The following is a 21,321-nucleotide window of genomic DNA, read 5'->3' on the forward strand; positions in this document are numbered from 1 at the left end:
ATTGTAAGACAACGCTATTTTCAAAGCCTGAGTAATTCGGTTGGTAGGATTTGCAACATTTTTTTTTTCTACCAGAAGATGGAGAAATCACCTTTTTGTCTCCATAGCACGTATTAAACTCTTCATTAAAAATATTAGTCCGAGGCTATCAATGAAGTATGAGAGCTACTGCATTGCCATTTGGATTAAGAGAATCCTGTTTCTCCACTTCTGTCTCTTTTTAGTCACTATCTTATAATAAAAACATACAACAAAAGGGCATAACGTCTAGGGTGACAGGTGGGAGTCCTTCACTTAATGCCTGACATCTCTGGCACCTTTGCGTGTCTCTGGGAGGACGAAGGGGATGACATACTTGCAAGGGTTGTGTGCACTCTCGGCATCAGCGTCCATAAAGGAGAGGATCAGACTGGGAGGCTTTTCTGCTATAAAATTACACGTCTGTAGCATCATTGTGAGTGGAAACTGGTTAGTGAAAAATTGAGTAATCTGTTGACACATGTCGTGAGTGCCTTGTGAAAATGTGCTGGTTCGTGAGTGTGGGGATTTGCTCCAAGGGCTCATGGGCATCGGATCCAGAGCCAGGAGCCTTTGCAGGGCTGCTGGAGTTAGGGAGGCGTGGACATCTCTTCTCTTCACCACCTGCCTGGAGACTTCAGAATCGGGATTAGTTTGCAACTTCAACCTGAGTGGTTTAAACACTTCAACTGAGTTATTTGCTTTTTCACAGAGGAACTTACCACACACACAGAGTGGCGTGTAACCAAGGTGTTTCCCCAGCCCTCAGTGGCCTGGGAATCCACCGCACACAGACTCAGGACTGGGAGAGGCAGAGTCCAGGGAGCTGTGAAAGGTCACAGAGAGGTTCTTGGGGACCCTGTCCTGCCGCATGACCCCAAGAGCCTGGATCTCAGAGCTGCTCCTTACAGTGGAGGGCCACCGAGAAGCCCTGTCCCCTACCCATAGTTTGCATAGGAGAAGTCTGCATAGAATGCAAGCGAGCCCTCCTCTTGGTCCCTAACCACCCAGGGCCACATTTGCATCCTTTGAGGCTGCTGGTCTCTTGTCCCTCATTCCCAGGGGGAGGCACTTTCCCTCAAACACCATTGATAACTTGTTGTTTGCCCAAAGCAGTGCATCGAAGTAGTGGACATTCCATACATATATCAATATCGGCTGGTCCCCCAGTTACATATTACAGCCGCAGATGGAATGATACCTATGAGCCTCCCACAAACTCTTTATTTAGTCTAAGCTCAAAAGCTTGATTATTCTATTCTTTCGTTATTCCTACAGTGGGCTAAGTTTACTAATGGACACTGAAGTTTTCATTATAGCTGCTTTCATGAACGAGATAACCCGGTATTCGTCCCGTATTGTTGAAGATTTCAGGTGGATGACATTCCTATACGTGTCCTAGGGATCCTGTATTGGAGAAAGGCCGTTTCATTTTAATTATGAATAGTTTGAATAATTAGCCATTTTAAAAATAAACCATCCCTCCGGGGGAGATTTATCTGGGGCTGGTGGTTGGATGCCTGGGCTTCTGTGTCATTAAAATTAACTGATGTAGCAAAACACCTGGAGTCCTTATCCTGTCCCATGTCTATCACAGAGCCATGGAGGGCTCACTGTCTAACACACAGCAGCAAAGCTCTCTGAGTCCTCTGTCACATGCAGAGGGCCTGCCGGGGAGTCACGCAGAACTGGAATGTTACAGAAAGTGCCCTTACGACGTAAGCTTGGTTCACCATGTGTGCACACGGTGCTGACGTGATGCTTACCACACCACTGGGGTGTGTGCAGACATTCACACCCCACAGAAGGCCCCTGGTGGGCCCAGGAGGTCGGGCCCAGGACGGGGGATCAAGGAACAGTTGGAGCATGGGGCTTAATAACAGACTTGGGATGGGGACAAGGTTTGACATGAAATTCAAGGGTGTCACCTGTGTTCCTGGAGCTCCCGTTTACTCCTCTGTGAGGTGGGGAGGCTCGTTCTGTGGCGGGGGTTTGGAGAGAGGATGCCTGCCTGGTGCGTGATGCATGGCACGGCCAATGAGGCAGGAGAGCCCGTGCCCCGTAGTCGTGGCCTTGCTGTTGTCATGGTTATGCTGCCTTTGGACCCTCTGACAGAATGAGCATCTAGGTAAGGAGGTTCCCATCGAGTCCTGCGGTGGTTCTTGGGGGACCCCTCAAGGACCCGTGACTTCCAGTTTAGTTTAAAGCAGAAGGATGCTTGTGAGCAGTGTGGCAGCTCTGGAAAGAGACTCCCTGCTACCCCCTGGCCAGGAGGGTGGGTGGCTCAAGAAGGCTGGTCGGGACCCCCGCTGGGAGGGCCAGGCCGCAGGGGCTCCCATCAGGGCTCGCTTAGGCTCCTGCCAAGTTCAGAGGTCGAGCTCGGTGCAGTCTTCCCATATGCAACTCCCAGAGCTTTTACCTTTTCAGAAACCAGCCCTGTTTTCAGTGTGCCAGACTTTCTTTACATTTGTTCAAGAACTTCCAGATCTGAGTTTACAGTTTGGCGGAAGATACTACCATCGTGTCCTCAGCCAGGACACATCAGATGAACTGTGGGCTTTTTAAAGAAGTGGGTGCTTCTTGGCCAAGAGGGAGCTTCACTGCAAGTGTCCTCTGTGTCTGGTCTCTGGGTCGTGACCACTTCCTCCGCCTGGCCCGGGGGACCGCTCCCTGCATGCATGTAGCTTGTGTCCCAGGAAGGGACTTCTGGCCCGGGGCCCCAAGAGCGTGGGGTTTTCCTAATGTTGGGGGCATTGTGGCCCAGCGGCGGGAGGGCATGCATCCAGCTGGATTTCGTTTCCGGCTCTACCTCCTAGTGACCATGTGACCCCTGGCAACTTGACTCAAGGTCTTTGTGTGGATTAGCTGGGCTCCTGTAGATCGACTGTCCGGTGCTGTGTCTGACAGGTCGTCTGTGCATTCTGACCCCTGTGCATGCGGCCCATCCCCGGAGGGGGCAGGCACTGGATTTTCCGTCCCTATCGGAGCTGCCCCTTGTCTGGACCTCACTGTCTCACTTCTGTGGTTTACGAGCTCAGTCATACAACGCTGTGTCCTTAGATCATCATCTGAAGCCATCGATGTGTAGAGGCCGTTGAAGTACTGAGATGATATGGGTCTGCCCCGGGGTCACCCACCCAAGGTCACCCACCTTTCCATTGTGGCAGCGTGCAGGGCTCTGGCGTGGGGAGCGTACACACTGACTGGGTCTTCCTCTGTCCCTCGGTCTTAGGTTATAGGACAGACCATCAGCCCTGCACCAGGCAGCAGGGGGGCCTGGGGGGCCCTGCAGAGTGTGCAAACATACTAGTCCAGCTCCACCTCCAGCCTCTCACATCTCCGCATTTACCCAAATGCCTGAGACTACACAGCTTGTTCACTGAAGCAACTCAAACCCGTACATCTTAAGATGATTCCTTGAGCTGCAGGGATAAAACAAAACAAAACAAAACCCCAGCTTTTTCCTGAGAACGATGGGTGCGCGGCCTTCCAGTGGAAGAGGAGGGCTGCTGACCTTTATAGGTAGACAAAACAGAATGCCAGTCCAGCATTACACTTCTGTTGCAGTAGATTGTTCTAGAATGGGGTGCCGCATAGTTGTGTTATAATGCTGTTTTTGTTTTCAAGTGAATACCGCAGTGTTCTTTCATGTGGGGGAGGGATTCATTACAAGTTCACGGAACTTCTTCAGTGGCGACAGGGTGAAAAAAATAGGTGCTTGTCCTCAGCAGAGTATACCGAGCCTGGAGACAGTTTCGCTCGTAGCCCAGGGATGTATGAATTCCCCGAAAACTCACCTTTCATTGTGAACTTGGCGTTAAATGGAAATACTCAGTTTTTCCCTTTAAGATATCGTGTGATATCCTCTACCTCCTTAAGCATTGTTTAAAGCTAGTCTCTTCTCCATGCACCGCAAGTGGATTCTTAGTAATGACCTACTTTAATGGGTCAGATCAGATCATTAGGTTGGGGAGGGGGAGTTATTAAACCAAAATATTTGAGTTTTGTTTTTTTTTTTTCCAAAATAACTGGTTGATGAGCAGATTTTTCACTTACCTGGTTTACTAGTTTTCAAAGTCTCTCTTAGGAATAGCTAATATACTTTTGTGCTCTGGATACCAGGTTCTGGAAAAAGAATTGTGCTGTTTTTAAGAGTGGTTTTCCCCTTTTCTTATGATGGTATTATATTTTTTTGAGTCTCTGGAGCAATCTTCCAGTGTCTGTGAGAGATGCTCATAGAGTCACTTCCTGGCAACTGTGACTGCAGCTTCATCTCCAGGAATGGCCAACTTTTTACTCAAGCCCCAAGTCAGTGTCTACTGTGGGCTCGTGTGGTGCCAGGAGGTCTTCCTTGATTTCTTCCTCCCCCTACATTCCTTGGGAGCTGGTGGGCTTGGGTCCTTTGATCTTTAAATAGCTGCCTGCCCCCAGCTCCATCCCTCCTGCATCTCCCCACTCCCCACCTAGACCATGGAATAGCCTCCGTATTGCTCATGGATCCCCCTGTCCATGCAAGGTGGCTCCTGGCCTTTCTTCCCTCTCCAGCCACCACAGTGGCCTTCCTTGTAGGGGGCAGAAAGGAGTGTGCAGGCTTGCAGCCTTCTACAGCCCCCTCGCAGCTTCAACCCAAATCCAAATGCCTTTGCAGCATCCCAAGCCCAGCCCACCTCACATTCCAAATCCACACCTGTGATTTATGCCGTATCTTGCGTATGCAGAGTTCTGCACTGGATCCCTTCTGTGGATTACCTCATTTATTAACCCGGCACAGTCAGGATTATTATTCCTATTTCCCAGCTGAGAAGAGTAAGGCTCAAAAAGCTTGGGTGACTCGTTCCAAGGTCAAAGCCAGGATTCAAATTATTTGCCATTTCCAGAAATTTCTCAGTTCTCTGGCTTCCCTGCTTTTGTTTATGTCACTTGCTTAGGAATCTTACTCTTGAGAAAGATCCCCTGACTTTAGCCAAATGTGAGTTTAATGCCACTGCATCCACTTTTCAAAGCCCCCCAGGCTGGCTGTGACAGGGGTGCTCACCCTGCATTTCAATAATCTGCTTATCAGTCTGTCTTTCAGAATTCCTTTAGGGTAAAGATCTCGAGCTGCCATCCACTCATGGTAGTTTATTTTAGTTTTTGATCTTTAGATCTTCAGCATTTGCCATAACATGAGCCCATAGTAGATACCCAGTGAATGGTCACCACTGGTTTGGTGCATTTATTCACTCACCCAACTAGGATTTTCCAAGTTGCTAATAGGTGCACAGAACTGTTTATGTAGAAAGTTCAAGTTAGAGATGACAAGATTTCCCATCAGAAAGCACCAAACTAGCTACAGATTCTGTATCTTTGGGGTGAGTGTCTACTCCTTGCTTGGTCATTGGTAAAACATGGTGAACTGTGCCTCTCCCCGGGACAGGGGAGAGGTGGCCGATTGAATCTTAACGCGCCATCCTCCTATGTTTGTTGCTGTGAAGATGTGGTTGGAGGAGGAAGACCCAGGCAGATGGAGGGAGCCTCGGAGGACAGCTCTGTGCTCCAGAAGCACCAAGATGGACAAACTCAGGGTAGTCTGGAGGGCTCTGACAAGGGATCCGGGATGGGGCTGCACATGAGAAGCAAACACCTGGCTGTGTTGGGTGAGATGGAAAGCTTTCTGGGTCAGGGAGCAGCGTCAAGAAAGCAACAAATAGGAAGACCGTGGTGTGTCCAGAAGATGGTAGAAACAGTTTTGTGCAGGTGAGGCGCCTCTAGAAAGTTCCTGCTCTGGACGCCATTGAGAGGAAGCACGCCGTGGCTTTTGGTGGGGCTTCTCGAAGGAGGTTTGGTCTTCGAAGTAGGAAGGGGACCCCCCAAGAAGGAGGGTGTCTATGAACTGTGTATGGGTGGCTTGCTGCCTCTTCTCCAGCCTAGGGTCTTCCCTGGGAACTTGCAAGCTCTGTGAAGCAATCCAGAGGGTTGTTTACCAACACATTCCTCTCTTCTTATCCATGCCAATCTAATCAGAAAAACACGCTATTTCCTTAATTCATCAACAATAGCTATTCTTAGATGATAATAAAACTGTGTTTATTAATACTGGTGAAGTAGCACATTGTACTTGTCCCTTTGCCATTTGCATAGGATTGGTAGTAGTTAGCATTTTAATTAACAGCAACAATAGATAATTTTAAATTAAGGAGCGCGTTATAAGTTGTCTTTCATTCTGGGTCCAAGGGAATAATGATCCTCCTAAATAGTTATTTAATGCCATGGCTCATCCATTTCGCTGCCTTGGGAAACGGTGCTTTGCCCTGGGCCTCCGCAGCGTGCTGCTGTTTACAGCTGAGTGTGAGGATAAGTAACCAGATCTTTCCCATACGTGCTTAGCGGGCTGATCCCAGGCCTAGGGCCACTTGGCAAAGGGCAGGGGCGTTCCAAATTGGCTTCCTAAAAATTAACTTCCAGGAACATCAGTTTACTATCTGGATATGAGAGACAAATCCTTTTCTTTGAGGTTCACTGAACTTTAGTTAGACTGAGAAACACATCTTTTGAAATCCGATTCAATGATGGGTGACGTCTAGCATCATGCACCCAACGACCCCTACCTGAGTACCTTCCATAGTCTGAGGGCAACAAGAGGAGGGAAGCAGGCCTTGCTTTCAAGGAATGCTCCCCTAATGGCCCCATTCCTCCCTGCCTGAGGTGGGAGATCCAGTGTCAGGTAAGATGTGATCAAGGCTCTGGCAAAGGAGAGCGAAGAAGTACAGAGCATATAGATGAGGCAGTTCTCAGGTGAAGTCTCCCTCCCTCCCTCTCTGAGCTGGTTCTCAATCCCGTCTTCTTCCCAGCCTCACCCAGTTGGTGGAGACACTTAGGTGTGTACAGGGGTGGTCGCTGGGACCCCCTCCTCCTCTGCTGGCACCATGTTACACCTGGCCCCTCGCATCCACCTTAGGGTAAGCTGACTGAGAGCATCACCTGGAAGATGAGAATGGTCCTTGCACGTGCTTGGGCAGCAGCAGGTTTAGAATCACGATACTCTCCGGTGCTCCTTCGGAAGACCATGAGATCCGTTCACCCATTCAGCAAAGGGATGTGGACGCCTCCCCTGAACCAGTCACTGTTCTAAGCACCTGGGATACTTCTCTCCACTTTCACTAGGAAGGCGTGGCCTTGTGTGTGTGTTACCAGATTATCTCTCTTAAGCACGAGAGTCCACAAAACCAGTCTGAGAAAGCCACTGGGGTCCCCATCTGCCCATCAATGGCTAATTTATATTTCAGTTAATTCATATTCCACGTGGTACTTGCCAATAAGCAAGCAGTAGTGGGCAAAAGGAAAAGTGACTGAATGAACCTTCTGGTTTGATTTTTCTGCAAACTGGGGAAAGATGCCAACGTTTGATATTTCTAGGCAGCAAGTCCTGACCCAACGTGAGGATCCTTGGGTTTCCCTGCATGGGGAGCCCATTCTGCAGGCCAGGACCCTGAGATCCACAAGGGTGGGGACGGGAATTGGTCAGCTTTGGGAACGTGGCTGAGCGTGACTCAGTTTACTGCAGTCGAATGGGATGGGATGAGTGGGGGAAATGGGAGCCGGCACCCAGGAAGCAAGAGGTCTCTGCGGCCAAGGTTGAGGGTGGGGCCTTGTTTCATGAGAAGAGCGTGGCGAAGTAAGTCAGGCTTGGTCGCGGGTGTGAGATGAAAATCTGGGGCGAGGGAGGGGCGGGCTCACAGAGGACCCCATGGTGAAGCGCAAGACCTCCAAGCGGGTGGCAGGATGGAAGAAACATCACCCGCCGACAAGCCAAGGTCTCCTGGGTTTTCTTGATCTATGAGAAATGTTCATGTGCACCTTATTGCAGAGGAGAGAGAACCATTTATACAGCAGGGATTCTGTGTACTTCATGGGTCCATGCATTCCAGCAGCAGCTACTTTGTTCCCTTCATCAAAGTTTTTGAGGGAAAATGTGAAATCGACACATCCCACATCCGGGGAGTCGGGATCCCTGGGTAGTGTCCCCAGAGGGAAGCTGGATCCCTGGTGTCAGGACTGGATCTTGGATGCAGGTGGGAGCGAGCATCCGGGAGGGTGGGGGAGGAGCGGGGGCCCGGAGGCCGCGTGCTGGTCCGTGGGATTCATCCCAGGTGGGCTGGCAGAGGGAGGGGAGCGCATGTGGGAACAGGTGCATCTGGGGAGTCCTGTCTCCTCACTTCTGCTTCCGGCTCCGAGTACAGCCCCCCTCCCCGCTCCAGGACTCTGAGCCCAGCTCTGCACAGTGAGAAGGAGGCTCGAGGGCACGTGCCCACACGGGACACCCAGCCTACCACCCAGGGCCAGCTGGCTGCGGGGGGGCGGGGGGCTCAAGGGTGCGCACCTTCCTCTTGCCCTCAGGGCGCAGGCTGAGCTGAGCGGGCCGTGGGTGCCGTGGACACCTGGCCCTGCTCAGAGCTCCGGGAGGCCACACGGCTTTAGGTTGACCTGGGGACCTGCACAAGCCGCGCAGCCCACGTGAACTCCACAGTCCAGGCAGTGGGGCCCTTCGTCTTTAAGTACTTAGAGCAGCCAGCGCGTTCTCTGGGAGCTCTGTAGGGCAGGGTGCCTGTGCCCAGGCCCTGGAGTCCCGCAGCAGTGCCCCGGCTGGAGGGATGCCCGGTGACAATCCTTGAGCTCTCCAGGCCTCAGTCTTCCCACGCGCAAAGCAGGTCTACACCAGACTCTTCCTGGAAGAGAGGATTCAGAGTCAGGTCTACATGGACTCTTCCTGGGAGAGAGGATTCAGCATCCTCGTGGGCCCTCGGCAGGTGTCTGGCTGGACCCCTGCTCCCTGTGGGCCGAGCTTTCTCCCAGGTGCGGTCTATGTTCCTGCCCCTGAGCAGCAGGGCCCCCACGAAGGAGGCGCTCACAGCGCATAGACTTTTTGGAACGTGACGGTGATGGTCTCTGAGAAGCGTTTATGCTGAGTGCCAAGAGGCAGGCAGGTGAGGGGGCAGGCGGGTGTGGGGTGTGCAGGTGAATGGAGGTGTGCGGGTGAGAAGCTGTGTGGGTGTGCGAGTGTGCGTGTGAACGGGGTGGGTGGGTGAAGAGGTGTGCAGGTGAATGGGGGCTTATGGGTGCGGGGGTGTGCGGGTAGCAGGTGAGGGAGTGTGCAGGTGAATGGGGTGTGCAGGTGAGGGGATGTGTGGGTGTGGGGACGTGCGGGTGAATAGGTGTGTGCAGGTGAGGGGATGTGTGGGGGTGTGCAGGTGCATGGGGGTGTGCAGGTGCATGAGGGTGTGTGGGTGTGCGGGCATGCAGGTGCATAGGGGTGTGCAGGTGAGGGGATGTGTGGGTGCGGGGGTGTGCAGGTGCAGGGGCGGCTAGAAGGAGGAGGTCCTGGCCTTTCCGGCCAGTTGAGGCTGGCTCTGGGCAGACGGCGGGGCTCGTGCCTGTTCTAACCCGGGCGGCTGGCCCTTGGGGGGCGGGCGCAGGAGAGGCCTCCCTGCTGTCTGGGTGGGGAGAGCACCCGGTGCCTCGGAAGGGAGCGGGAGACTCCAAGCCCCGTGTTCCCAAACACGTGCTGACGGAACGGCAGAGCTGGAGAGACGGACGCGGCCGGATGGAAGCCAGCAACCATCTGAACTTGCAAATCTAAGAGCGGTTGACACGCTAGTTTGCAGTTTCCTAACCCAAAGGGGCCCCCCACCAGCTGCAGGGTAGCTAGGGGGGCCCTCCTGTGCCGTTTGGAGGCTGGGGATGGCGCGCCAGAGACCCCAGGAGCAGGCAGGGGTGTGCGTGGGTCTTCGCTGAGCAGCTGTCCATGAATAAATCTCAAAACCTGCCAGATGTTTGGAAGCCCAGCTTGTGGGTCATAGAAGGACGAAACGGGTTGAGAAAACGGATCTTTTCTCCAGCCTTCGCAACAGGATTGCCCCTGCCTTCCCGAGGTGGCTCGCTGTGGGGTGGGTGAGAATGTGATTCTCCCAAACTCCTCATCGGGGGGTCGGGGTGGAGGGGGGAGGTGTCTCTGCCCCTTTCGGCCTTTCTTTCGTACGTTAGAAAATCCAGACATTAACCACTTTGGGGATGCTTGGAAGGTAAACAGGGAAACCCTGAGACGGTGGGGTGTGGTGTCGGTGAGGACGCGAAGCCCAGATGATCCAGAAGCCTTGTGGGCGGCACCCCGGCCGGTGTGTGAACCCCACAGGGAGGCACCATGCACTTAACCCTGGGGGCAGTGGGGGTGCTGGGCGGGGGGCTCGAGAGCCCTTGCGCCTGATGGGGTACGACACTCGGGGGCCCTTCAAGGGCCCTGACACTTTGATGGGGGCACAACTCAGTGCATCCAGAGACCCTGGGACCCCAGAGAAGGCAGCCGAGGGTGGAGGAGCTTCTCCCTGGGGTCGGACTGCGGCGAGCCCGGATTTGAGCTGTTGGGTGTCATGATTTGGATTTGGATTTGGATTTGAGTGTCCCTGCTTTGTAGATTTTTTAAAAAAATTTTTTTAAGATTTTATTTATTCATGAGAGACACACAGAGAGAGGCAGAGACACAGGCAGAGGGAGAAGCAGGCTCCATGCAGGGAGCCCGATGCGGGACTCAATCCCGGGTCTCCAGGATCAGCCCTGGGCCAAAGGTGGTGCTAAACCACGGAGCCACCCGGGTGCCCCCCCCCCCTTTTTTTTGCTTTGTAGAATTTTAACCTGTCATAAAAGTTCATGTTTGTAGATACACTCACTGCCCGATGTGGAAAGATACTCTTAACCGTGTTTAAGGGAGAGGAAAATGGGCATCCCCCCCCCCCCCCCCGACAGTTCCACCGCCCCCGCCGCCCGTTTAAAGGAAGAGCTTGTAGAGACCTCCTGGAGGCAGCGTCTATGCCGCCCACTTGAATGTTTGGCACGCTCCGGGCCAAGGGTGTGTGTGTGCGTGTGTATAAAGGACATTTAACTTTGGAAAGATTGCCCGGTTCTGTCCATGTCAGAACTTGTCAAGTCAGGATCATTTTTAGTTTCTTCCCTCACCGAGGCCGCCCCGGGGGACAGCCTCCGAGCCCTGTCCTTCGCCGCCTGCCCCGTGCGGTCCGGACGCGCCGTGACGCTAGCGTGGCGCGCTCTTTCCATATCTTGTGAGCGCTCGGGCGGCCTCCCTGCAGCTGGGGCCCCTTCCTGCGGGAGAGCCGCCCGCCTGACCTCGCCAGCCCGGCTCCCCGCCTTCTCGGCGGATTTCCCCTGTTCCGTGTCCTCACAGCACCTCCTTCCCCGGGTCCGGCCTGGCCCCTGCAGGCAGAGCGGCCGCGATGGATGCCCCAGGGACAGGCCTCCCCGTGTCCAGGCTGCGGCTGGCCCGGGCTGCTGGGGGCCGAGCCACTCCCACAGGCCCTCTTGTCCCCCCACCCCACCCACCCCCCGGAAGTCTGTGGCCAGCCTGGGCCTTTCCAGGCCTTTCTGGCACACAGATCACCGTGGAGCTTTCCCCGGGGTGAGAAGGGATTTGGGGGAGTTGCAGAGTCAGTGCTGCCTGTCGCCCGGGCACGGGCGCCTTCCCCGGGTCCTCCTGCTGGCAGGCTCTCGTAGACACTAGGCCTGTCAAGAAAAGGCTGGCCGTCCCTGCCTTGGAGGAATTACAGCGTCCCCCCCTCCGGGGTTGGACACACGGAAAGAAAAACAAACAAGCGAACAAGAGTAAGCTATAGGGTAAGCTGGACTTCCCTGGGCCGCCCAGCCACGAGGGCTCTCGGCAACCCTGGGGGAGCCTCCCTGCTGCCCCTGCCTCCGCTGTGCATGACGCTGGTCAAAGTCAAGGGGCTCACCAAGCCTCAGCGTTCTCTTTTTTGAAATGAGACTCGTCTTGGGGCGCCTGGGGGGCTCAGCGGTTGAGCATCTGCCTTCAGCCCGGCGTGTGATCCTGGAGTCCCGGGATCAAGTCCCGCATTGGACTCCCTGCATGGAGCCTGCTTCCCCCTCTGCCTGTGTCTCTGCCTCTCTCTGTGTGTCTCTCATGAATAAACAAATAAAATCTTTTTTAAAAAATAAAATAAAATGGGACTCGTGTTGCCTGTTCCGTAGGATTGGCTGTGGGCTGTGGGAGAGACACCACAAGCAGCACTGGACAGGATCCCAAACCCAAAATAACTTCTCTGCCCTTCCCGATAAGACCAGGAGCCTTTCCAGTTGTGGACGATGCTGTACAAGCAGCCGGGGCACGGCCCCTCCTGACGGGAGCAGATCTGGCCATGGGAACGGACCTCCCCCACCCCTAATTTTCAATGTGCTTATTTATTTTCATCTTTTCAAACGTGCTCAGTATTCAAGTAGCAGTCTGTCTCGGGGCCTGAGGCTAAAGGAAGTGTTCACGTGATGAAGGTTGACTTCAGAGGGTATTCTGGTTGCTTGGTTTCTTGGTTTTTGTTCTAATTCCGTACTTTCAGAAACTGATAGTTGTGGTTTCGTGCTAACATGTGTGAGCCCAGACCACCGCAGTATGTGATCCATCTGTACAGCCTTGGTGCCCGGGTCCTTGCTGAGTTTGAAAAGTAGAGCAACATTAGTTCAGAGTGTAATTCAAAATTATAGCTTGCGTTTGGTTGCTATTGGGTAAATTCTCCTTCTGCATCAGTTTAACCAACAATTGAGCGAGTGCCCACCTGGTTTAACACCCTATGGGGTTTTTTTTCCCATGAGGTTTTTACTTTGGTTTGACTCAGTCTTGCAGTTTTGCTTCTGCCCATGATACACTTCTGCATATATTGGTTTCATTTTGCATGAAAATAACTCAGTGTTGCTTTGGAAGATAGTTTTAAGCATTTCAACCCATCCTGAGGTCTTATTAAGGGCTCCTTCTACTCCTGGCTTCTCCCCATGCTTGGCCCCAGACAGACACACGGGTAACTCTTCCCAGGGCTTTCCCAGGTTCTGTCAGGGGATTGCAAGAGGTGGACTCGTGTCCTAAGTTACTCTTACGAAAAGCAGTTCCCCTTAGCTCTGATGATCAGCTCTTGCCCAACAGTCAGTCCCTCCCTCACCTTCCCGCCATTTGCTTCGTGTTGCACTGGCCTCTGCTGCCCTCTGGGAACTCCATGACTCTGTTTCCCACCTGATCCCCAGTTAATTTTTTTTGTGGATTCTTTGGAATTTTTTGGTGTAGGTCATCATGTCATCCAAGAACACAGAAGTCTTATTTATTTTTTCTTTCCCATTTCTGGGTCTTTTGTTTCTTTTTTCTTGCCTTGTTACCTTGACCAGGGCTTCCAGTACAATATTAAATGCGAGTGGTGAGAGTGGACATCCTTGCCTTGTTCCCAGTATGAGCGGGGAAGCATTCACTCTTCCACCACTAAAGGTAACATTAGCTGTAGATTTGCCCAAGTAGATTTAAAATTCCTTTAGTATTAGAAGAACTATTTCTTCTGCTTCTTTGGCTTCAAGCCTACTTCTCAGGTCAGCTTTTTAATTAGTGCCACAATTTGCTAAAATTATGTGCCGTAGCGTATTGTCTTTGGTTTAAAATATCCAGCCTGGCCATGACTAAGATAAGAACTATTCTATTTTGGTAGAAAACACCATGCACCTCATTAGCCATTTAAAGATAGTGGAGATCGAAACATCTAGCAGTGCAGATGCACAGCGAGAACCGAGCAGAGGTGTGAGGCTGCCCTACTGGCCACTCGTACAAGAACCAGAGGGTCATGTCTACCAACCGAGGCATGGATAGACCGAGCATGGTGTATGGTGTGTGGAAAAGGGAATAGTATTTGTCCACAGAAAGGAATGAAAAACTGGTATATGTTACAACATGGGTGAACCTTAAAAAAAAAAAAAACCCTAAATAAAAGCAAGCAAGTCACAAAAGGCCACATTTATAGGATCCCACTTTTATGAAATGCCTGGAATAGGCAAATCCGTGGACAGGGGGTTGCCAGAGGACAGGGGGTGGGGAGAGGATGGGCTGGGGAGCTGATGAACTAATGGGCATGGGGTTTCTGCTGGTTTGATGAAAATGCTCTAAATTTAGGTGATGGCGATGGTTGTAAAACTCTGTGGTTATGCTAAAAACCACTGGATTATGCACAGGTGGACTTGATGGTATGTAAAGTCTATCTTAACAAGATGTTAAAAACGAAGAGGACGTAAAAACTAAATTGTTGAGTAATGAGCAGGTTCATTAGCAGGGTGAGGGGCCATCCCATGCAGGTGTGAAGAGGTGGCGTCTGGGGAGGGGGGTGAGGCTGCTGCCATGGGGGTGGGGGAGCCGGCCTGGGGGCTAGACACCCAGTACTTCTGATCGCGGTCAGCTCCCAAGCACCCCCATCACCGATGACCAGAAATTACAGGAGAGGTTGGGGCAGGACACTTCTGAAAGCTGATGACTGCAGCAGAAAGTTATCACCATGTAGATAAAAAGGCCTCAAGAAGACCCCAACAACCAAGCAAAAATGAGCACGATCAACTCGTGCTGTAGAGAAAGAAGTGGCTAGAATCAGCAACTCCCACCTGGTAACCAGAAAACTAATCCTTTCTCCCCCCTCCCCTTTTCTTTTTCAGACGATAACCTTCGTTTTCCCTTGGTGAGTACAAGACTTTTTAAAATAATTTTTATTTCTCCTGACATAAAGTTAGCTAACAACAGCAACAACAAAAAGGAGAGTGTGTGGGATTTAATTGTTAGAGAAACTATTTCTGGAGAAAGTAGACCGATAGGGCTAGCATGTTGTATTTGAATTTTATGCCTTGACTTGCTGGAACAGGCTTGTATCAATCAGTTTTTGTGTGTTTTGTGTGTTTTGTGTGTGCGTGTTCACAACCTGGCTCGGCTGTTCGGCCTCTTGAACCATATTGTTGAGACCACGATTTCCACACGCTCTCCTCTTGCTGATTTGTCCTTAGTTTGGAAAGGGCCTTGCTTTATCTGGCTGCACGCGTAGGGTGACTGTTGGGGACCACGGGGGCACATAATTGCATTGACGGTAATTGCCTCTGAAATTGATCTGCTGTGGGGAAAATTGCTGAAAAGGAGCTTTTCTGGATTGCGCTCTGGGTTAAAAAAAACACAATGCCAACAACATCAATAACCGTGTCATCGCCAGGTAATTTTATGCCTTTTGAGATCTAGGCAGCTTTCCAAGGTCTCGATGTCCCAGTCCTCAGAAAAAGACACGCCGTGGCCTTTTTGTGTTTCACTTAATCAGCTTACTGGTGTTAAGTTCCCTAAAGAAATCGAGGGAAGAGAATCTGAGAGCTTTGGGAAGTGGTTGTAGTATGTGGGCAAGTGGCCCTGGGTGCTCACCATCAGTGAGTGTCCCAGGATGTGGGTGGCCAGGAAGTCGTGTTTTTTTTTCATGTGCATCATCTTGTTTGAAATACTTTAACTCTGTCCGGAATTATTTTAAGGTCAGTGGGTCGGCTGTTTTGCTTTGGCTGGCCCCCTTCGTGGGTCTTGTGGCAATGTTTCATCTGGGGCGTGAATGCTGATGGTCTTGCTGGTGTGATAAAAGGCATTTGGGTTGTACGGACTGTTGCTCCCTGTCTCGGAGGAAATGCAAATATAGTTAGCGATTTGTCAAGGGAGAGAATGGGAAAGGCTCCACCTGCCACCCACTAAGCTAATTGTAGTGTCCCAGTTCTCTATTGTATCGTTGTCGGAGGTTATCGATATTGAATGGCATGATCTGCTTGAGCAAATGCAAGTGTCAGCAGTGGGCTCCAAGAGAAGGAATATTACTGGGGTGGTATTATGGTATTACTGGATGGAGACTTACGGTCAAGAAGTCTGCAATCCCTCGTTGCCTCGGCATCCTAAGCAGAGGGGGTTGGCTCATCCATATTGGTTTGGATGGGTCTTCAACATGCTACTTACACAGAGCAGTGGCTCCCTACATCGCCGGAATGAAACACTGGAGGGTCCTGCCCCACAGACTCACCTCCTTCCCAAAATACAAGATCCAGGTTATGATTTGTTAAAAGCATCTGCCCTTGGCCTTCTATCTCCGCCCAGCGCTGGCCCTTCACACCCTATCTTGCCATTTCCTGTTCTAGGGTTTCTGTCCTTTTGGCAAGTTGGCCTGCTGCCTGGCCATGTTGCTCAGCCTGGTGCCATCTTTCATCCTCCTTTCATTAGGAAAGTCAGGGTGGCTTTCAGAAGCTGTGAGTTCGTAGGTAAAAAGTGCTTCTTGTTTCAGGAATTTTCTCCCCATGTGACGCAAGGCTGTTCCAAGCATGACCCCTTCCTGTGGTGGCTACCTTATTTGATGCCTCTGTTTGGAATCTGCTGCTAGGGTGTCAGGGGAGAATGTCAGATTGATATTTCAGCCTGTGGCAGCTTCACTGCTAAACATTTGAGTCTTCTTCCAGAATTTCAAGATTTCAGCTAATAGAAGGGAATTTATTTCCCATTTTTGTGGTGGTGGTGGGGGGGTGGTTAGAAACTTGCTTTGGAGTCAGTTAGAACTAAATAAATAGCTCACTTTGGGCAGGGCAGGAGAGAGTAAGCCCCCTAAGGTTGGTGGCTATTCCAAGCTCCAGGCAGGAGCCCTGTAGATGCCTTCTGGGTGAACACAGGAACCCACTGTGTTCTGGGGAGCCCGCCCTGCTATCAGCAGGCCGTCCCTTCCTAGGGCCACTGTGTTGTGTAAGTGAGCTCACCCCGACTTGGCGGTTAATAAAATTCTTGAGGGACACTCAGGGGGCTCAGCGGTTGAGCATCCACCTTCGGCCCAGGTTGTGATCCCTTCCTGGGATCGAGTCCCACATTGGGCTCCCTGCAGAGAGCTTGCTTCTCTCCCTGCCTATGTCTCTGCCTCTCTCTGTGTGTCTCTCACGAATACATAAATATAATCTTTTAAAAAAATAAAATAAAATAAAATTCTTGAAATTAACATCCGCACAAAATTATGGCAGTTGTTTCTGTTTAAGGAAGTCCTTTACCTGGGTAATGATGTATGTGCTATTACTGTCATGGAGATCCAAATGAGTTCTCTTTTCTAGCAATAGTCTCTGATTTTTCATTTAAAAAAGGGCACTTAGGGGCACCTGGGTGGCTCAGTCAGTTGGGCATCTGACTCTCGACTCAGGTCGTGATCTCATGGGCTCTGCACTCAGCCCGGAGTTGGTTCAGGATTCCCTCTCCCTCTCTCTCCCCTTGTACACTTCCTACCACCATGCTTTCTTTTTCTCTCTCTTTCACACACACACTCTCTCTCTCTCCCTCAAATAAATAAAATCTTTAAAAAAAAAAAAAAGGGCCACTCTCTATAAATATTTGACCCTAAAAAAAGAGAGAGTCAACTTTCTCCTGTTTAACTGGATAAAAGGGGCCTTTTTAGCATGACCACCATTCCCATGGTTTTCTTTTATTTCTCCTTTTTGTAACATGTAAAAACACACTTGGAAAGTGACACTATAATTCACATCAACCATCAAACATGACCAACGTTCCCTCAACCAGAGAATGCTTGCAACTCTGTGGGTCTCGGTTGCACAGGATTTAAATAATGCAGTGGAATGTCGGCGTTAAGAACTTATGCAAGACATGTAATTAAGGTTTAAATATTGTTTCCGAGCTCTTTGAGGTCTTATATTGCTATACCAAAGGGTATCCACCAGTAAGTAAAATTAAATGATACCGTAACTTGACTATTTCACTTTGGCTCGTAGAAATACCAAAGGAATAAAAGGCAACGAAATTAACGTGCTGGTATTAACAGTGAATTTAATTTTAAAATTAACTTGGAATATTCCTTCACTAGCTGTCTCCCCTTTAATGATCCATCATGCCTCCCCTGTCCGTTTCCATATGTGTGATTTTTTTTCTCTTCTAAGTCATGTTTCTTTTCCTTGGTGTGGAGTCGAATGGCCGCCACGGCGGGAAAAGACAAGAATCCGAAGGTCTCTAAATGTTTGCGGGCAGAGCGCACCACTTGGCACGTGCTTTCTGCCCAACTCAGCTGGGCCTGCGTTTCTGCAGGTGGAACAGATCTCCCCATGCTGACTTCTGCATCTGCGGAAAGAAAACGAGAAGCTTCGCGGATGATGTGCAGAGTGTGGAAGGCTTGAAACCTTTCTCAAATATTTGATTCCTGTTTCCTGTTTTTGCCCTGTTCTTGGGTTTTTATTTGCATCGGTGGATCCTCTGGGTTTCCCATCGAGCAAACCGTGTTTCTCCCAGCAGCAAAGGAGCTATTCTCCTGTAAACTGAAACTGGAAGCTGACAGTAAGTTGGAAGGACGCCTTTGGACCTGCTGGTGACAAACGGATTAATCCCTCATTTATTTCCACTTCCATTTTCCCCCCCAGGAAAGTTTCAAGGTTCTTCCAAGAAGTACCTCCTAAAAGAGTCTACTAGGTAATCGTTTGTCATAGAGCAAAGCCATGGATATTAAGCTGTCACAGTTTCCACTTGGAGGAAATAGGAACACAGCTTTTCTATATAAACTCCTGGCTCAGCCCTGGGCTCCTGCGGACTCAGTGCAGGGCTGGGATTCTTCGAGAAATCCTTTTCCAGCCCATAGGAAAACATGGATTCTCGCAGGCCACCATGGCTTCCCGGGGTCATTCCAGGAGGACAAGAGGTAAAGGGAAGCTGCAAGGGGGAATGTTTCTCATCGCTTTGGATTTTAGGTCGCGGCTGTTTGTAATATAATTCCCAAGGCATTTTAAAACTTCGGTTCAAGGAAGCAGTCATTAAGTGAAAATCTGGCAAGCACCACAGGTAACTTGGTCCAGCCCTGTGCAGGAAATCTGGGATTTATGCTTCAGGAAACTGTTTTAATCCACTGCAGCCTGGCCAAGTGGTGTATGGGGATAGTGGACAGGGCGGGAGGGTGGTCTGGCTGCCAGCAATCCAAGGTGAGGTCCACCTTTTAGGAAAACAATCCCCAATTATTGTTGACTGGATGACACATCAAAATCCCACCCATTTTAAGTCGGACATTTCCTCTTTTTATAATCGAACCCACCCTCTTAACTTTCTGTATTAGCTAGATTTGCAAAAGTGGCATTTTAGTTAGAAGTGACTTGGGGAGAACCTGGGAAGCAGGTGCTGCCCAGTGGAAGGAACGTGAACCAGTCCCCATTCGATGTGGGCCCTCGCCCCACCTGCAGTCTATCAACTGGGCGATGTCCTCATGTGACTCAGGACACTGAGCAACAGGAGGATGAATCCATTCTGTTCAAAAGTGCCCATGCAAGGTGACTTTTTTAACCAGCTTATTATGATACAGAGTTTGGTATAAGATACTTAAAATGTTGGAAAAGAAAAGATCTCTGTGGAATTGCTGAACAAAGATATGTCTCTGTGTAGCTTTTCTTCTTTTTTTGAATGAAAATGAGCATAAGCAAAAAAAAAAAATTGGATTCATGTTATTTTGTGAGGGGGTGCTGATTGGATTCTAATAAGTCTAAAAAAAAATAGGTTGATGGTGTTTAAATGATTTCACATACCTCTACCAAGATTGGTTTGCTATCAGGAATGATAGAAATTTTGTGTTCCAGTGCTGTATATAAAAATGCATTTATTTTTATTTTAACTTTTTTTATAAAAATACATTTAAAACCACCAGGTTACCATGCTGCTGCTGAGAGATGAATTTTTTCACAACGTCATGTTGGTGGAAATTATTATTCACAAAAACAGGACTTGATCTATTTCCTGTTTTGCCAGATAGCTCATATGTCTTATGCTGAAAACATAAATTGCATTTATAAAACTGTGCATGCAGGCAGGTAGAGCATTTTACAGTTTACGAAGCGTGCTCACTCAGGCCTCAGAGATTCCCAGAGGCAGCCTGGGCGTGCATCCTCACCTCCACCTTGAAGATGAGAAGACAGGGACCCGGGCAGGCTGGGCGAAGTGAGTTGGGAGGACAGTGAGACGGGACTCGTCATTGTCCCGCAGCCCCTGCGCTGTGCACAGGTTCCTCTCCCACCGAGAAGCCAGGCGGCTCTCATTAGCACCACCCACAATGAGGAAGGGGACATGCCCCAAAGAAAATAATGTTTTCCATTACGAAAAATATAATTTTGCAGTTCTGCCAGGTAGTAGAAGATAGTAATAAATAAGAACGTATCCTGCGGGTTCTGCAAACAGGTTGCTGGTAGGTAATTATATTTTGGAACCAGGTTATGATCAGTTGAGTTGATCTTGGCCAGAGTTCCAAATGTTTCCGCACGTTATCTGCTGACCAAATCCAGTTTTCTAATCTCTCTTCACACGCTTGCCAGGCTTCCTTTCGGCACAGCGCGGGGTTGGTCGGTTCCCTCCACCAGCATTTACCAGGTGTCCCCTGCGGGCTCATAATTGTGCAAGGTCTTGACAAATGGAGTAGTAGGTCCTGGTTCTGACTTCAGGAAATATCGCCTGTAGGGCCCGTGTTTGAGTCCTTGCTGTAGCTACTGTAATTGTGTGTTTTGCACAGGAGCCTAGGAAAGGATTGGACGCACAAGAGTTTAGTTCCAGAAAGCTGAATGACTTAGACACATCCCTTCGTGCCCTGAGTCATACATACGTTCTTTGTCTAAAAAATAAAGATCTGGGTGAGCATGTTTTTAAAGGCCCCTTGCAGACAAAGTTGATGTTCTCGGGTGATGCCCGTCTGGGCTTGGGGTTAATACAGAAATCCCTCTAAAGTAGCCACTGCTGTGAACCTGCCAAGCCTGGGCCCGATGCATCCATCACCTTCCCTGCCGGGATGAGGTCTACACCTCATGATGTAAATGTTTTATAATCTTCGCTTGGAAAAGAAAGCAGCTGTCCTTTGCTGCTTTCTCTTCCCGCTGCTCTTATCTGTGTTTGCTCCCGCTGCCTCCGAAAGAGGCAGGGACCTAGAAAGGAGGGTTTTATTAATAGGGAGGTGTTTTTGAAAAGCAATATTCTTTCCATAGTGTTGCTTACGTGTGCAAAGAGAAAACTGGAATCCTTGGGCTTTGATTTAAAAACTTCAGCCTCCCCCCCCAAAAAAATATAAAAACAAAAAATAAAAACTTCAGCCCAAGCCTGAGGTAGTAACGTGAGGTACTTCCCCACACTGTCCTGAGCTGCATCCTGGCACGTGGTTCTGGGGGCTGGGTGATGCTCTGTGTTACCTGGAGAAGCGAGTCACTGGGACGGAGGATGGCTTGATGTTGTCGGAAACCATGGAAACCCCCAGTGCCACGCCGCTTCCCTCCCCTCCTGCGAGTCCTGGAGTCATTGGGAAAAGACAGGCTGGGGGGTGCTGGTCTTGGGGATGAGGTTGGGGTCCTGGAGGCACCCAGTGCAAGCGAGATCGCACTCAGAGCCGACACTGTTTCCAAGTCCTGTTTCTGGATTCCTTCCAACCTCAAGTCAACACCGACATTCTGTTGTGC

General features: G+C 50.3%; 1 protein-coding gene across 12 annotated transcripts in view; it reads left to right on the forward strand.

The window, feature by feature from the left end:
* The window catches only part of PTPRE (protein tyrosine phosphatase receptor type E), a 155,911-nt gene that overhangs the window by 47,266 nt on the left and 87,324 nt on the right, over window positions 1-21,321 (forward strand). For 10 of the 12 annotated variants that reach the window (XM_072740414.1, XM_072740407.1, XM_072740404.1 and 7 more), the window contains one exon: window positions 14,524-14,546. The exons of the other annotated variants lie outside the window; for them this stretch is intronic. The gene's annotated coding sequence lies outside the window, so the exon portion shown is untranslated. The remainder of the gene's footprint in view (window positions 1-14,523; window positions 14,547-21,321) is intronic. 12 annotated transcript variants of the gene reach the window in all.

The sequence above is a fragment of the Vulpes vulpes genome, chromosome 15 (genome assembly GCF_048418805.1).
Source record: "Vulpes vulpes isolate BD-2025 chromosome 15, VulVul3, whole genome shotgun sequence".
Classification (NCBI taxonomy): domain Eukaryota; kingdom Metazoa; phylum Chordata; class Mammalia; order Carnivora; family Canidae; genus Vulpes; species Vulpes vulpes.